General features: G+C 44.2%; 1 protein-coding gene across 6 annotated transcripts in view; it reads right to left on the reverse strand.

Moving 5' to 3' along the window:
- SPTB (spectrin beta, erythrocytic) overlaps positions 1–10,718 on the reverse strand; it is a 119,180-nt gene extending 108,462 nt beyond the window's left edge. For 5 of the 6 annotated variants that reach the window (XR_012379019.1, XM_073895354.1, XM_025869891.2 and 2 more), the window contains exon 1: positions 10,416–10,629. The gene's annotated coding sequence lies outside the window, so the exon portion shown is untranslated. Of the gene's footprint in view, positions 1–10,415; positions 10,630–10,697 lie in introns of those variants that run through there. The other variant, XM_073895353.1, reaches the window with a different exon arrangement.
- Between the last annotated feature and the right edge of the window lie 5,610 nt (positions 10,719–16,328).

Here is a 16,328-nt window from a genome sequence, read left to right on the forward strand (position 1 = left end):
GCAATTTTAGCAGAGCTGTGGAGAGCTGTCTTACGGCTGGGTATATTGTACAGTACTAATTAGCATCTTCATCCTCAGTTGTCAAAGAACTATGTTGGAAATAGGATTCAGAACATTATTTATTAAAAGCTAATAGGGGGATTCAAGCCTATTAGGTTAAATCATTGCAAATATAAAGCAACATATAAAGGTATACAACTAATTACCTCTTTAATTTCAGGACATTAAAGATGCAAGATAAAAGAAAAAAAGAAACTCTTAGAATTAAGAGCCATGGAATATTGAACTCCCCCCCAATATGGTGGGTACAGTGATTCTAAGCAAGCACTCTAGAATAAATACATTAGGGCTCAAGTTCAGCTTTGATCTCAGTGTATAATTCTGGGTAAATAAACTTCTTTAAGCCTGATATTTTTCATCTGTCATATCAGGATAACAACAGAAATGACAAACACATATAAAAGCTCTCAGCATATCTCTCTCTGAGAGACTTATAAATGTTGACTTATTATAACTCATTATAATAATATTAATTTCCACTATACATATATATATATATCTCAACCATATATAATTTCAAACATTCACTTGTTAATTTCTTAATCAATACTATTTTTGGGGCTGTGTACCAAGTATGACTCAAGGTGCTGGGAATGAAAAAAAAAAAAAGAGACCTAGCTCTCCATCACCAGAAGCGCAGTCTAATGATGTAGAAGGCAAGTTGACAATTTCAAGACAAGATGATCCGTCCTCTGAGAAAGGAGCAAGAAAGGTACTGCAAAAACCATGCAGGAGAAAGGGTCCTGTGCTACTCCAGGACCTGGGAGGGAGAGGGGTTGTCAGGCAAGGCCACGAAGAGGAGACAACACTTTAGGCATTACAAGGAACTCTGCAAAGACATTTTTAAGGATAATAATAAATATTAAGGTGCCATCACACACACACAAATCCCTGAAAAAAAATGTTAGAGAAAGAGGAAGCTCTTTGCCCAAGGGCAAACAGCAAGAGAAAAGGAGTTGGAAGCAACCCAGACTCTTGTCATCCAGCTCAAGGAGATATTTTGGTTGAAATACATCATCACATAATATTTACACCTTTCCCCACCTGAGTTTGGGTTACAAGTTTTACAAAGCAAATTAAACATCTCCTGCCTGTCCTCTAAAAGTCTACAATTTTAAAACAGCCAAACCAGTATATGGACAAATGCAAGAACTTTGATGAAAAACTATCCCCCAAAGACAGTGTTCTCAAATAAACAATTCTCAAGTTCAGTTTGGTTCCAAAGGTGAGGATGTTAATAAATTTTGCCCTTCCCTTCGGGGAACCAGGGAGAAATATTAAAATGGCATGGTTTGGTTCCTCAAAAAATTAAAAACAGAATTACCATATGATCCAGCAATAAACTGGAGACTATAGTTCTGAGTATATACCCGGAAAAAGTGAAAGCAGAGTATCAAAGAGATATTTGTATATCCATGTTCATAGCACCATTTTTCATAATAGCCAAAGGATGGAAGTGACTCAGGTAGATGGATGAATGGATGAATAAAATGTGAAAAATACATACAATGGAATATTATTCAGCCTTAAAAAGGAAATTCTGACATGTGCTGCAACATGAATGAATCCTGAAAACATTATGCCGGCTGAAATAAGCCAGACACAAAAGGACAAATACTGTATGATTCCATTTATATGAGGTACCTAGAGTAGCCAAATTCATAGAGACCGAAAGTGACATGGTGATTGCCAGGTGCTGGGGTGATGAGGGGAGTTATGTCTAATGGGTTTGAGTTTTAGAAGATGACAAAAGTTCTAGAGATGGATGGTGATGGTGGCTACACAACAATGTACCTGTACTTATCCCACTGAACCAAATACTTAAAGCTAGTTAAAATGGTACATTTTGTTATACATTTTTTAAAAATCACATGGTTGCCTTGTCCATTAAATAACTATACTTCGTCATTTAGGAGCAAACGAAACACCTTGTTTCTGACATTGAGATGCAGTGCCATCTGAAGAAGGGACAAAGGTATGAGACCAGGCCCCTTAGAAAGTTCTACATCTAAAGGAGCAGAGTCCATTTACCATTTTCTGGGAATGGACACCTATGTAACCCACTAAGGAGATGACTTTGTTGGCAGCCATCATTTGAGATTTTTTACTTAATATAATCCCTGTGCACCAGCACCACCTTGTTAGGGGATGACTGTCAAAGCACACATTCCAAAAATTACTAGTTGAACTTCTATGTGAAAAAGCATTATGCAGGGCTTTATGTAAGACCTGTGACTGTAAATCATAAATCAGTTCTGGCCTTTAAGAGAACAAGTGGAGCAAGTAATAGACAGACATAAGTTAAATAATAATAATAGTAATAAATGAAGTCTATGATTATGTAACTAGACCTTTAACAAATCTGTAGAAGGGAGAGATCACTAGGGGCTGGAATGTTCCAGGAAGACTGATGGAAACCTCTCCAAATCTGGGAGAAATGTTCAGGACTGAACAAGTAGAAGCAGACAAACCTGGCTCAAATAAAAGGTCTGTGATGGGAATTGGTAAGAGATAAAGAGAGAAAAAGAGATTGGAGCTAGATTACAATGGCTCTTAAAAGTCAGCGTTGTAAGTTTGGATTTCCACCTCTACCACTGGAGGTTTTTGAGAAGGGGTATTACAGGACAAACACAGGGTGCAGGATGGCTTGGAAGGAGACCCCTAATTGATAGAAAGCTGGACTCCAGGCCTAAGGGCTACTAAGTCACAAAAATGAAAACAAACATGTGCTTTTAGTAGGTTAAAGCTAGGACTTTAAAATATGGCCAAACGCTTATATATGCAATGAATTTTTCTTGAAGGATATGCAGGAAATTGTTGACATTGGTAACTTCCTAGGAGTAGAACTGGAGGTAGGGAAAGGAAGACTCTTACTTTTCATCGTATACCCTTGTACAATGTGGATACACTTCTTAATCATGCACATGAATTCATTTTATAATTTAAAATAATTTTTTTTAAATATGGCAACCAGGAAGTGTTAGAAGATGTTTAGGCTGTAAAGAACACATTCAAAACATTTCTATTTATAAAGTGAAATATATTTCAATCCTGTTTGTATTATATCTTAATCTCTATCACATAGTAGAGATGTTGTAAGAATACCCAAAAAGTAACAGTACAAAGTACACAGAACTAACTGCACATCTAAGGCTCTACTTCAAAACAAACAGATATCCTGAGTCACTCACCATAAAACACCTTCTTTCGGGTATATTTCAATGAAAAGTCTGCCTGAATCTAAACCTATTCCAAATAAACTCCTTGATAACACCAAAAACAAAAAAGAATAGCCCACAGTACACTGGACAAGATATATCCCTTCTCGGTAAATGGCTTTTTCATTCTTAAAGTTGCTCAGGCCAAAAGCAATGGAGTCATCCGTGACTTATTCTTTTTCTCTCCCCCTCTATCCCCAAATCCCATGAGCTCTGTCTCCACCTCTATCCAGATGCCAGCTGCACTCCCCACCGCACCACCATCGTGCTGGTCCATCCTCTCTAACCCAGCCCCACTAGACTAGCTTTCATCTTACTCCCTGTTATCCACTCTTGTTCCCTACAGTCAGTCTTCCACAGGACAGCCGGAAAGGTCTTCCTAATACACAAATCTGAACACATCACTCCTCTGACCACAACTTCCGGTGGCTTCCTGTTGCACGGCTAAAACCCAAAGACTTGCATGGCTGCAAAGCCTGCATGATCCAGACCCCATTTCCTCTCTAATGTCACGTCCTGCGCTCACCCCTTGTCCCTCCTCTTCAGTCAGGCTGGCTTCCTGCCCATTCCTTGGACATAGCAGTGACCCCACTTCAGGGCCCTCACCCTCGATCTAAATCTCTTCCTCCAAACACACGCATTCCCCTCCCTCACTTGGTTTGGCTCTCTGCTCAAATGAAACCTCATCAGAGAGGCCTTTCCCCACCATCCTACCTCAAATAGTAGAATCACCTCTCTTTCTCTTCACACTGCTTTTTCTTTACAGCAAATTATAATATATAGTCTTCTGTTGCTTTTATTGTTTATTCCTGTCTCACCCAATGAGTATGGATACTCCATGACATCGAACTTTTTTTTTTTTCCATTTTCACTCCTCTATCCCCTGGACCTAGAATACGTCTGGCAAATAAATGAAAGCTTAATAAATATTGGTTGAAGATTGTACAAATCTTCAAAAAAAAAACAATTGATTTTTTTGAAGATTTGTACAAATCTTCAAATCAAATCAAAACACCTAAGATACTGGACAAAAAGAGGTTTTCAAAGTCCAAAATGAGGCATAAGCATAATAATGCCCAGTAAATTTGGGGTAAAGGAATGAAAAAGCCAACACATCAATTGACAGGTATGTAAACCTATCATTTATCTACAGCATACTGGGAATCCACACGCACGCTTGATGTTAATTCATACTTTGGGACATCATCTGCGTACAGGCTGGAGGGCTGCTCTTGAGGTTTTGCACTTAAATAGTAAATACTGCAACAAGTTTCCTCCTCCCTCTCTCCAATGAACTGAGACTGATAGTTCTGAAGAAAGAAAGCAATCACTGTCTCAACCAGAAGGCCCAGAATATTCAATTACTCCATTGAGGAGAAGATCTGGACAAAGCCCCAGCCTTGGAACTAGGAAATTGGGTCGAAGTCAGGTTCTGTGATACTACGAGAGGGAGCTTGGGCAAAACACTGTTTGCTTCTAATCCATAAAGCTTCCTCACGTGGTCGCTAAAATCAGATGACGCATACACACAGGCATCCTGGAAGTCGAGTGACCATATCTCATCTGTGTGACGTTGTCCTGTGCTAATCTCCAGTTCACCTGCCCTTGCCTGCCACCGGTGAGCTTTGCCTAAGCAAGGATCCGATCTGGTCCCTCCCCTGCTCAAAAATCTTTACAGATTTTCAACTTGAACCTCCAGTGGTTCAAGCTTCTTCACAAACTGAACCCAAACCACCTTTCTAGTCATATTTTGGCCCATTCCTGGGCTGTGCCCTATATTCCAGCCACACAGAATTGCTCCGCATTCCCTAATTTCATCGCCCTTTATTGCACATCTGTGTGGGCAATGTGCCTAAGCCCCTCCCCCATCCTCCCTTCTTCTGTTAGAGAAACCCTAGGCACTCTCCAACCTGAATCAGACTCTTCCTCCCGTGGGCTTTCTCTCAGGCACCCTTTTGAATCACTGCTTGTTTGCAAGACTCTTTCCCCACCAGACCAGCAGGTCTCCATCTGATCCTTTTTCATGTCCTCAGCATAGAACGGTGTAATGCACGTAGGTGTTCAATGCTTGCTCTCAACATTTCTCAGATGGCTCTCTCAGGCCTTTCCAGCTCTTTCTCTGACTTATGGCTTGGAAGCACTATTAGGAAGGGGCTTCTCTTACTTTTCTACTCCTGAGGAAATATGCTGGAAGATGCCACTGACTGACCACTCCTAGGGGCTTCTGGAAACAGGCCGGAACTAAGCAGAGGGACAGAATGAAGCTAGGGACCTCTCTCCAGGCCTCATAAGTTATATCTTTAAAGTGCACTTTGTTTTATTGGAATTGCTATGAATTCTCAAATGAGGCACACCCTAATACAAATGGAAATGATTTTCAACTTATCCATTTTCAGGATTATTCAAGTTTCTGTTCTTCTTCACGATGTTGGAAACTCCTGGATTGACTATAATTCAAAGCAATTATTGTTCTTTAGCTGCCAAGGTGCCCTGTTATTCTTTTCATAACTATCCTGGATGATCTGAGCCTAGTCCAATGCAAAGTCTTTTTTCTTTTCTAGCTCTGTACCTTTCATTTGCTAAATTTACAGCATTCACATGAAAGGAAGAAAGGAAGCCCCACTTTTGCCCCCATTGGGAACATGATATATGGGTTTTAACTGCCCTTGTAATTATACCCTTGTCCAGCTCTGCACAGGTACGGTGTAGAAATTAAACATGATAGCAAAGCCTGAGAAGGCCTCACAGAGGTAGGAAGATGCCGGCTTTGTAAGATTTCCTGCCCCCAGGAGAAGGAAAGAGAAAAATGAAAGGTGGTTTGGGAATGTCATAAACTAGCCAGCAATCTCCACTGAGGAAGCATTTTCTGTCTATGACCACCTCTAAAACTGTGTGAGCTGTAAGGCTGGGGATCCCCTGGTGGTTTGATATTCAGCTAAGGCTGGCTGAAAATGGCAGAACTTGGATTGCTTGGCTGCGAATTAAGAAATAAGCACAGCAACAAAGGGAAACATGCTGTGACATTTTCTAAATATTTACCAAGGGGAGTTGACAATTCAGCGGCTGCAGCCAGATTTGACAGTGAATTCTGCCTGCCTCCTATGCCTTCCCTCGATCACCATCTCCATCTCCAAAACCAGGTGACCTTCACCTCTTGGGGTTGGCAGAAACAAGCAGCTTCTTTGTGAAAACCCGGCAAATGCTACATGGTGATTCGGGCACACGGATCACGGCATTTATCCCTCCTCCCAGATCTCTTATCTGAAGTAGAGGAGTAACCAAAGAGCTATCTATAAAAACAACAATACAAACTACTTCTAAGATAAAATACTTCTTTGTACAGCAATTTCTGACTAGTAATATCCGTATGGTTTCAGAACCCAGTATCCATGAACAGTCCCTGCCAGTCCTCATCATAAAATCAAATTTCTCTTCAGCCCACACATTTGCATTTCTGATCCTCCCAGGTCAACTGGTAAACATCAATCTGCAGGTCTGAGGTTATAAAAAAAAAAAAAGCATTACGGATAATGAAGAAATGTACTTTATGTCACTTTAAACCTCCTGCTGGTCATGTTTCCTACACTTTCAAGTCTTACACAGAGAGTATAATTTTGCCTTTGCTTTTAAAATCTGAAATAACATACTTTAAGAGCAATTTGGTGAGTGGGTTTAGATTAAAACAGGTATCTGACAGTCCCAATGATTCCCCAAAGTCCTTTCTTTCCCCACTGCCCCAGAAATGCTACATAATTATTTATCTTAAGTCAAGACAGTAATATGCAAACCTATTATATAAAAATGCATACATCTCTATGTCTAACAAGCAATGGGAAAGTTATGGAACAGTTTAGAGTTTAATGCTCACTGATGTCTTCTCACCTGTCTCCAAAACCTGGTTTTTTTTAAGATTGTACTAAGATTAAACTACATCCTCTTGCAAATCTCCCTCAAAGGAAAGAAAACTTCAGTGGTTTGGTTAGGCAGAACTTCAGGAGATAAACCCAATATTGGTCTTGAGAGAGAGAAAGGAATGAAACGAGCAAGAATGATAAGAAACATGGAAGGCACGTACCATGTCTGCACAGAGATGACCAGGTAAACTGCACTTAGGTCTCCCCTTTAGGCAAGCAGCCACACAAACAGAAGCTGGACTCAGTGACCTCTAAGGTCCCTTCCCACTCCAATAGCGTTTGCCTCATGAATTTTTTATAGTCATCCTCTGTCCTATCACACTGTCCCCATGCATCATCAAGCCCTCCTGGCCACTTCCACGACTGAAAGGAAAATCTGTTTAAAAAAAAAAAATCCATGCTTTGACTATTGCCAAAATTATAGTTCTGTCCTTGAAACAATGACCTGAACATAATGGGCCAGGCTAAACACCTCTGAGCAAAGAAGTGCTCAATACCATCTTCAGGCAATATTTTTTAAAGCTTCTCTGATATATGCAGAATTATAACCCAAGGTCTTGGGAGTGAAAGACTGTGAAGCTAATAGACCACCCTACAACCAAATCTTTGCAACTTGTACTCTTCTATTCCCTGCCAAATGTCTAACCTTAAAAAGCAGGTAGGAACCTAACAGCTGAGTTTGAATCCAGGCCCCCCACCTCCCATCAGCTGTATGATGTGAAGCAAATTATTTAATTTCCTTGAGCCTGTTTCCTGACTTGTAAAATGCTGGTTATAGGAACTACATTGCAGAGTTACTGTGACAATAGGATTAAAAACAACAACAACAACAAAAAAGCACCTCTGAGCATTCATTTGTTTGTTCTCTCATTCATTCAACAAAGATTGAGTGTCCACAACCAGTCAAGCACCAGTACATAAAAGATGGGAAAAAAGTGAAAGCTATTATTACTTTTATTTACCCAAATAGTCTGTTTCCAGAATTGTGGCAGAACCATCCAATTTTGACTTTAGTTCAAAACTTTCATGACTAAAATCGTCATTTGTAGTTTATCAGATATGATCCCACATGGGAGTGCACCTACCGCCTTACCTTTACACACCCCAAAGCTAGTCACCTAGCAGGTGTTCGGCCAGAGGACACCTTCAGAACGCTTGGAAGCAGCAACAAGCAGAGCAAAAGGTGGTATCCCCGCTCTCAGCTGGATAAGCCACTCAGGAAAACTCGATATGCCTGCACTACAAGACACGTCCTGGATGCCTTGGAGTTTTTGGGTGCTTTCAATTCCACGATCGGACTCTGAGTCTTCCGAGAATTTAGGATTAACAGCTCTGGCTCATCCCCGGTCTTTGTGACTGGGCCACTGATAAAGCTAAGAGCAACAGCGAAGGGGTCTAAAAGCTATGTTTTCATAATGTAGGGTTTATCGTTTTCAGCTGTGCTTTACTCCAGAGTTTGCTAAAGTTCTGTATAAGTGACCCACCTCTGAGGAGTCATTTGGTTTCAAGGCTGTAGGCTCTTTTTCAGTGTGAGCCCAACATTCCTTTTCCTAACTAGCCCAAAGCCTCCAGACAAGTACAAACCTAGCTGTATGGGGTGTTGGGCATTCAGTACACTTAAACATTTTGCACTTACAAAAAAACAGTTTTCAAAGACTTTCTGGAAGCCAGGGCTCCTAGCAGAAGAGTCAAAGTCTGACCCTGGAATAAGAAATAACCTGCCCTGGGTCATAGGGTGGTCAAAGAGGGAATTCTAGAATAAAATTCAGAGCCATCTGTGAAGCTAAGGATAGGTTAGTGGGCAGTAGAGAGATGCCTAAAAATTTTGATTTGCAGACTCCTCTCATTCAGGAACCACCTGAATCATTTTCCCTAGAAACTGCAGTATAGACCAGGGCTACCTCAAGGCTCTGCATTTTGCATTGCTACCTCCTACTTGGAGGCGAAGGCCTAAGGTCTTCACAGAAGTTACAGGTACAAAAATACTGTCACTGGGGCGCCTGGGTGGCTCAGTCATTAAGTGTCTGCCTTCGGCTCAGGTCATGATCCCAGGGTCCTGGGATCGAGCCCCGCCCGCATTGGGCTACCTGCTCGGCCGGAAGCCTGCTTCTCTCTCTCCCACTTACCCTGCTTGTGTTCTCTCTCTGGCTGTCTCTCTCTGTCAAATAAATAAATAAAATCTTAAAAAAAAAAAAATACTGTCACTATCTCCCCCCACCCCCAATCTGATGCATCAAATTTTTTCTAAAAAGTGGATTTTCATTTCCCTTCAGCCAGTTTAGAGCGTTATTATCAACTCCTGGCGCCTCTAATTGCTCACTGAAAACAGTGGTTTGGATATTAATAGGTTATAAATCAAGGCCCTACCTGGGGCTCGTTGTCACGGAAACTGTACTCAAGCTCACAGCGACTTGGCCACCCTCGGGAAGTCTGGATGAGTTGGTGGGAGTTGGGGATGGTTTTAAAGCTCCTGCTGTTTCTCCCACTTTCTGCTATTTCTCAGAGCCAGGTTGTTGGAGAAAGAGGAACTGGTGAGGCAGGTGAGAGTAGAGTGGGCCGTAGCAGCTTGGAGCACTCTTTGGGAGGGGAGGGCAGGAGATCCTTGGAGTATGCCTCGGGCATTCTGATCTTTCCTCCTCGGGTCTGCACCCGGCCACTCTCTCCGCGTCGCTCCCAGCGTCCGGGGATCAGGCCCCCTTCGCTGACCGGTCCTGTCCTCCCTGCCTGGGCTGCCCGGGGAGCGCGCGGACAAGTTCCCCAGAAGAAAATCTGAGCGGCTCCGGGCTGAGAAGCCCGGCGGCACGAGGCAGAGAGGGCAGGTCCGACAGGCAGGAGGCAGAATCCCCTTTGCCCCCAAGCCGGGGTCCTGGAGGAGGTGGCCCGGGACTTGAACACGCACCGCCCCCCGCCGCCCCCGCCCTCCCAGAACCCCGGGGCGACGCTCCAGGATCCGGCTCTCCAAAGCAAAGCGCCCGACTCGCCAAGTGTCTCCGAAGCCCACGCGGATTCCCGCGCCCCAGGATGTTCGCTGCCGCAGCCGCCAGGGCCTCCCGGGCCCCACGCCCCGCACCCAGGGCCGAACCCCCACCCGGCCCCCTGGGCTACGCGCGTCACGAGCCCCCTGGGCCCAGCGCCTCCTCTGCGCTCGCGCCGCGCGCCCCAGCCTCGCGCATCGGCACCCGCACCCAGCCCCCGCCGGCCGCTGGGCCCTCCCGGGACTCACCTGCGCTGGGGCTGTAGCGGCGGCCCCCCCGAGCCCAGGGGCGGCGGCGCAGGGGGAAGAGGGCAGCACGGGGCTCCTAGCACAGCGGCCGCCGGGCGCCTGGTGCTGCCGAGCCGCGGACCCGCCCAGAGATATAAATAACATTATCTGAGGAGGGACATTCCTGCCGGGGGACATCGCTGCTGCCGGGACCAGATAGTCCCGCGGCGGGGGCGGGGAGGCGGGGCCGCAGCCTCCCGCAGCGCCAGGCCCAGCCCTCGCCTTCCCCACCCACTCCCGCACCTGCCAATCAGCCTCCGCGTTGGGGGGCACCTGCCAGGCCTCCGCCCCGGCTCCCGAGGCGGGCCTCCGCCTCCTGGCTGGCCGCCTGGGCCCGGGACGCCAGAAGCTCGAGCCGCCCGCAGCGCCCCCATCGTCGTTCACCTCCCTTAACCGCGCGCTACCGCAAGCTCCCTGCGGCGGGAAAAGGGTTTCACTCCGCAGCTCGGGCCTAATTCGTGCGCCCTGAGCACCGAGCCTGGCTACGAAAATGAGCCCTCCAGCCTTTCCCGCCCCGCGTCCCCACTGTGTACTCTCCGGTTTTTAAAATATATTAAAGCACACGCTTAGACCATAGGGTGGGCGAGGCGGGCGCCCTCGGCCCTGCGCCCCCGCTGCGGCGGGTTTGGGAAGGAGGATTGTTCCCCGGGGCTGGTGTGTTAGAAAGCACGCTCCGGGGCGGACTTCACTTGGCAGGCAGTGTGAACAGACGCTGGGAGGCCCCCGCCCCCAGCCCACGGGCTCAGCGTCTCTGTTTCTGTCTGCAAACCTGGTGTGGTCGGGGAGACCCGGCACTGCCGACCCGGCGCAGCCCACAGTCCCAGGGCGCTCGCATATTGCAAGGATTGTAATCAACAGGCAAACTGCCACACCAGCCCGCCTGCACCTCCTGTCCGGCCCCGCTTTCCAGGCGAGCAGGGGCTTCCTCACTGCAAGCCTGGATGGGGTGGCGTGCAGTAGGCCAGAGAAAACACTAGAACCTATGGTGCCAAAGAGGAAAGACAAGGCATCTCTGAGTCACCCGAGAGAGATTCATAGAAGAAAATGGGCAGCTTGCAAGGCTGTCCATTTTCTTGACTTAAGATACAGGTTATTGTTCAATGACACTTAGTGGTACGCTTCACTGTTGCCTTCATCTCCTTTCTCCATTGGTCGTTTCCGGGACGGTGTCTCACCCAGGAATCAGCCCAGGTGATCTCAGGTATTATGGATGACGGTGGAGATTAAAAGCACAAAGATGTAGAAAAGAGTTGCAACTTTGATACCGCCTGGTATTCTTAACAACGGAACAGTCTTACTCCTGAGTTATTTGCTTCGTATAATTATGCTGTTTTCCAGAATTCACCAGGAAAAGGGTGTTTAATTGCCAGATGTGCTTGCTTCATTTATATATTGAACAGATGCAAAGATATTTCACTTCCTGCTGCAGCCACACTTCTTGAGAGTGGGCATTTAGACACTGAGATGTGCTAAGTGGGGCAAACTCCACAGATATTACAAAGCCACAGAACTCTCCACCCCACCCCACCCCAGATGTCTGGGTCCTTATTAACCTCAATTTCTCAAGAGACACTAGTAATATAAGATGATAGCAGAATATTCGTGGTCATCCATTAGATTAGCAATGATGCCCGCTCTTCTGATAACATTTAAGAATCCATTTGTTTATTACTAAGTTAGATACAGAAAGATCATTCCCATTTAAAAAACCATTTAAAATGAACCAAATTCTGGCAAGGGAAACAAGAAAAACAGGCCAGCTTCAAAAGCTGAGTATATATCTCAAGCAGAAATCCTTGCTCTGTTTTTGAAAGGAAAAAATGGTGAGAAATTATTTGTTTTTTAAAAGCCTTGTGTGAATAAACTTACTAAATAAATTCATGATTCCTGAGGATTGCAGCTCTGCAGCTACATAAATGTATACTACATGAAACAGATAATTCCTTAGCTATAGGTCTGTGGCACCGAACTGAAAAGTTGAACACATATTTCTTTGTAGCCTTAGAATTTATAATTTTCAACCATGAAAAGAAAAATTAATATGACAAAAGTACAAAATCAGCGGACAGATTACCCTAGGATTTTACAAACCAGCTCAGCTGCTTTAGTTATCTCCACTTTAGCTGAAAGCTAAATAATTCAATACAACCTCATTTGCTACAGAGCCTGTTATCCTGACAGCATCCCCAAATGCTTTACAGCTAATAGAGTTACAGTGAAATGATAAATCAGAACTGAGGGAGAGGGGAAGTTTAGAAGTACACAGGGAAAGGGCATTGTCAAAGAAGGAGGGGGAAAAAATAGCAAATCCCAGAGAGTGGGAATGAGAAATTAGGGAGAGGTAAGAAGGAAAAGCTGAATATATGGGTTCACAATCAAGGTCATTGTTGTGGGCAACAGGGATTAATTCTGCAGGAATTTTCTGAGAAGAGTATGTAATGCCTCCTGAATTGTCTAAAGGGTGGGAGATTGGCCCTCATTCTCTTTGGTCCAGGGACAGCACCTCCTTTACCCCCATCCATGTTGACACTTCACATTTCCAAGCTACCCAGCAAGCTCCCAGTAGGTAGTCTGCTGTGCTGGGGCCAGAAGGGAAGGGGTGCATTTGAGACTAGATCCTGTCAGTCAGTAAATCAGAAAGCGAGAGGAAGCACTCACGGAATGGCCTACCCAGCTCCAGCTAATATCAATAGGTGAGGACAAGAAGATGTAAATTGGGGCAACAGAAGAATCTGACACACAGGGACCTTTCACTTTCTATCTCTGTATTCTCTGAATTTTTCACATTGAGCTTGTATTATTGGATCATCAGTGGAGATAATAAGGACAATAATAGAGATTAGATCGAGATGGGTCCAGCCCATGCATTTACCTTTTCTTCCATCCCAAATCTCAGAAAAGGATACGTCTTACAATAAGAATTTAACAGCACGGGGAAATAAGACAAAGGCTGATCAACTCTCTAAGCATTTTTAGGAAATTCTGAAATACAGAAAAGAGAGACAGGATCTAATCTAGAGAGAAATATAATAAGAGAAAGTCAAAACAGGTCAGGAGAAGGACTAGCTTAGGGAAGTTCCAAGCAAGAGTCAAAGGATACAAGTGAAGGAGGGGCCCTAGGACAGAATTATTCATTGAGGAGCCTCGACTCTCTGCTGGCTTTGAGTATCAGATGTTTACCTGTGGGATAAGGAAGGGAGCAGACATCCTGGAACCGGAGGAAATGACAGGGAACCTTCTCTCTCTCCTGATAGCGTGTGTGCCCTTCCTTCACAACCCCTAGCGAGACTGTGGTAAACAGAATGGGCAGGCAAATGAATCTCAAATGAAAGATCATCAAACAACCCAAATCACCAAAGATTTTGTCAGGGTAGCGGAACTAATACCATGAAAGGGAAGCGCAAAACTCAGCTAACAGAAAGAAGTCATACCAGAGGAAACTAAGTTAATAAAAGGAAACGGATAGATTTAAAATGAATTTAAATTCTATTCAACAAGATTTGAAAAGGATATTGCATCCATGACAAGTAAGCAATAAGAAAACAAGGAAATTTAAAAAGTGGTTTCTGAAATTGAAAATTTATTAGCTGACAAGCAGAACTGACCAAGCTGAAAGGCAGATTAGTGGGAACAGAAATTCTCCCCAAACACAGAGCCAAAAACAAGGAGATGGAAAGTTTGTGAGAATGGTTGAAAGCCATGGAAGCAAGATCCTCAAGGTCCAATATCCATCTAATAGAAGTTATACAAGGCAAGAGAAGAAGTAGAGGAGATAATAATAATGAGAAAGTAGAATAAAATTTCTCAGAATTGAAGAAAATATGATTTTCATATTATAAAATCCTAAATTTAGAAGAGGATGAAGAATTTTAAATATAGTTTACAGTGTTAGGACAGTTTAAAGTTTATGATTTTATTTATAAAATCCAATAATTTGAATAAAATTAAATAAAAAACCAAAAACTATAGTAAGTTAACTTGCTGTGCCTTGAATTAAGACTATTTTTACTGAGGGGCACCTCGGTGACTCAGCTGGTTAAGTGCTGCCTTCGGCTCAGGTCATGCATGATCCCAGGGTCCTGGGATGGAGCCCCATGTCGGGCTCCCTGCTCAGCAGGAAGCCTGCATCTCCCTCTGCCTGCTGCTTCCCCTGCTTGTGCTCTCTCTCTCTCTGTCAAATAAATAAATAAAACCTCTTTTAAAAAAGACTATTTTTACTGAATCACAGAACTGAAGTTATTTGTTTGAAATTTAAAACTATTTTGACTTAGAAATGAACATATATATCGGAAAGCTACTTACAAAAGGAAAAGCCAAACCAAATAAGCCTGAACCTACTTGTTGTTCCACTCATTCAAACCCCTGCTAGCCCCAGAGGGATCGAGAGGACATGGTAATGTACAGAAAACTTCAAAATAGTGCCTAGAGTTCAAAAAAACATTAGTTCTCCTCTTTACCCTTCCACCAAGCGATGTAGTTCATGAAACTAAACTAAAATTTCCATTCCATTTCTGGAAACATTTAGGGGAACAATGCCCTCTCCAGCTCCCAAAGACAAAGCAGCAGCAGGACCAACTGGAAAAGCCCTCCATTTATGCTATAGAGGATGAAGGACGAAACTTCTCCTTCAGATGCCTCAAACAAAATGGTCACTGTAAGGAACCTGAGAGCCTGTAGCAGGTGTGCAAATACCAAACTGACCAGCCTCTGAAGGAGCAGGTGTCATCAATTTCAAACTTCCCTCCACCAATAATGGAAGGGAGCCGAAGAACAAGGCTTACATACTGTCATCCACCAGTCCATGGAAGCCCTAGCCAGGCTTTGGAATAAACGAGCATCTTTCCTTCTATAGTTGTTCCTGAGCTTTTCCTCCCTTTTCAGGATTAGATTGTCACCTAAGGGATGCCAGCTCGCACAGATGTCATAGCAGACTTCTCTTGGGGTGTGCCTGGAGGTGCTTAATGTTCCTCTACTGTTGCGCTGTAGGGCTGTAGGAGTTTGCTAGGGCTTCCGTAACACCACAGACTGGGTGGCTTAAACAACAGAAACTGTTCTCACAATTCTGGAGGCTAGAAGTCTGGGATCAAGGTGTTGGCAGGGTTGTTTCTTCAGAGGCTTCTCTCTTTGGCTTGTAGATGTCCATCTTCTCCCTGTCTTGGCATGGTCTTTCCTCTGTGCCTCTGTCCTAATCTCTTCCTCTTCTTCTTTTTTTAAAAAGATTTTATCTCTCTCTCTCTCTCTCTATCTATCTATTTAAGAGGGAGAGAGCATGAGCAGGGAGGAGGGACAGAGGAAGAGGGAGAAGCAGACTCCCCGCTGAGCAGGGAGCCCTAAATGGGGCTCAATCCCAACACCCCAGGATCATGACCTGAGCCAAAGGCAGATGCTTAACTGACTGAGCCACCCAGGCACCCCCTAATCTCCTCTTCTTATGAGAACACTATCATATTGGATTAGGCTCAATCATACGACCTCAGTTTACCTTCATTACGTCTTTAAAGGCCCTATCTCCAAATATGGTCACTTCCTGAGGTACTGGGGGTTAGGATATCAACATATGAATTTGGGGGGCACATAACTGAGTCCATAACACAGGCCCCATCTTTTCTCACATGAACTGCTTCTGTAAGCCTCCTAACTGCTCTCCCATTCTCTAGTTTCATTCTCCTTCAATTCTTCTTCCATATAGTAGCCATAGTATACTTTCTAAAAAGGAAATCTGATCGTGTCACTCCACTACTTTAAATCATCCAGTGGCTCCCCATTGCTTTCAGGATATAGTTTTAAGTTTTGCAGCACCTAGCGCGGTTCCTGATTAGAAGATGTACTTCATGAAGGCCTGATGAGTAAATAAATGAGCTAATGAGCAAACAA

The sequence above is a fragment of the Callorhinus ursinus genome, unplaced genomic scaffold (assembly GCF_003265705.2).
Source record: "Callorhinus ursinus isolate GAN/ISIS: 27379988/994484 unplaced genomic scaffold, GSC_fseal_2.0 scaffold8, whole genome shotgun sequence".
In the NCBI taxonomy this organism is placed as follows: Eukaryota; Metazoa; Chordata; class Mammalia; order Carnivora; family Otariidae; genus Callorhinus; species Callorhinus ursinus.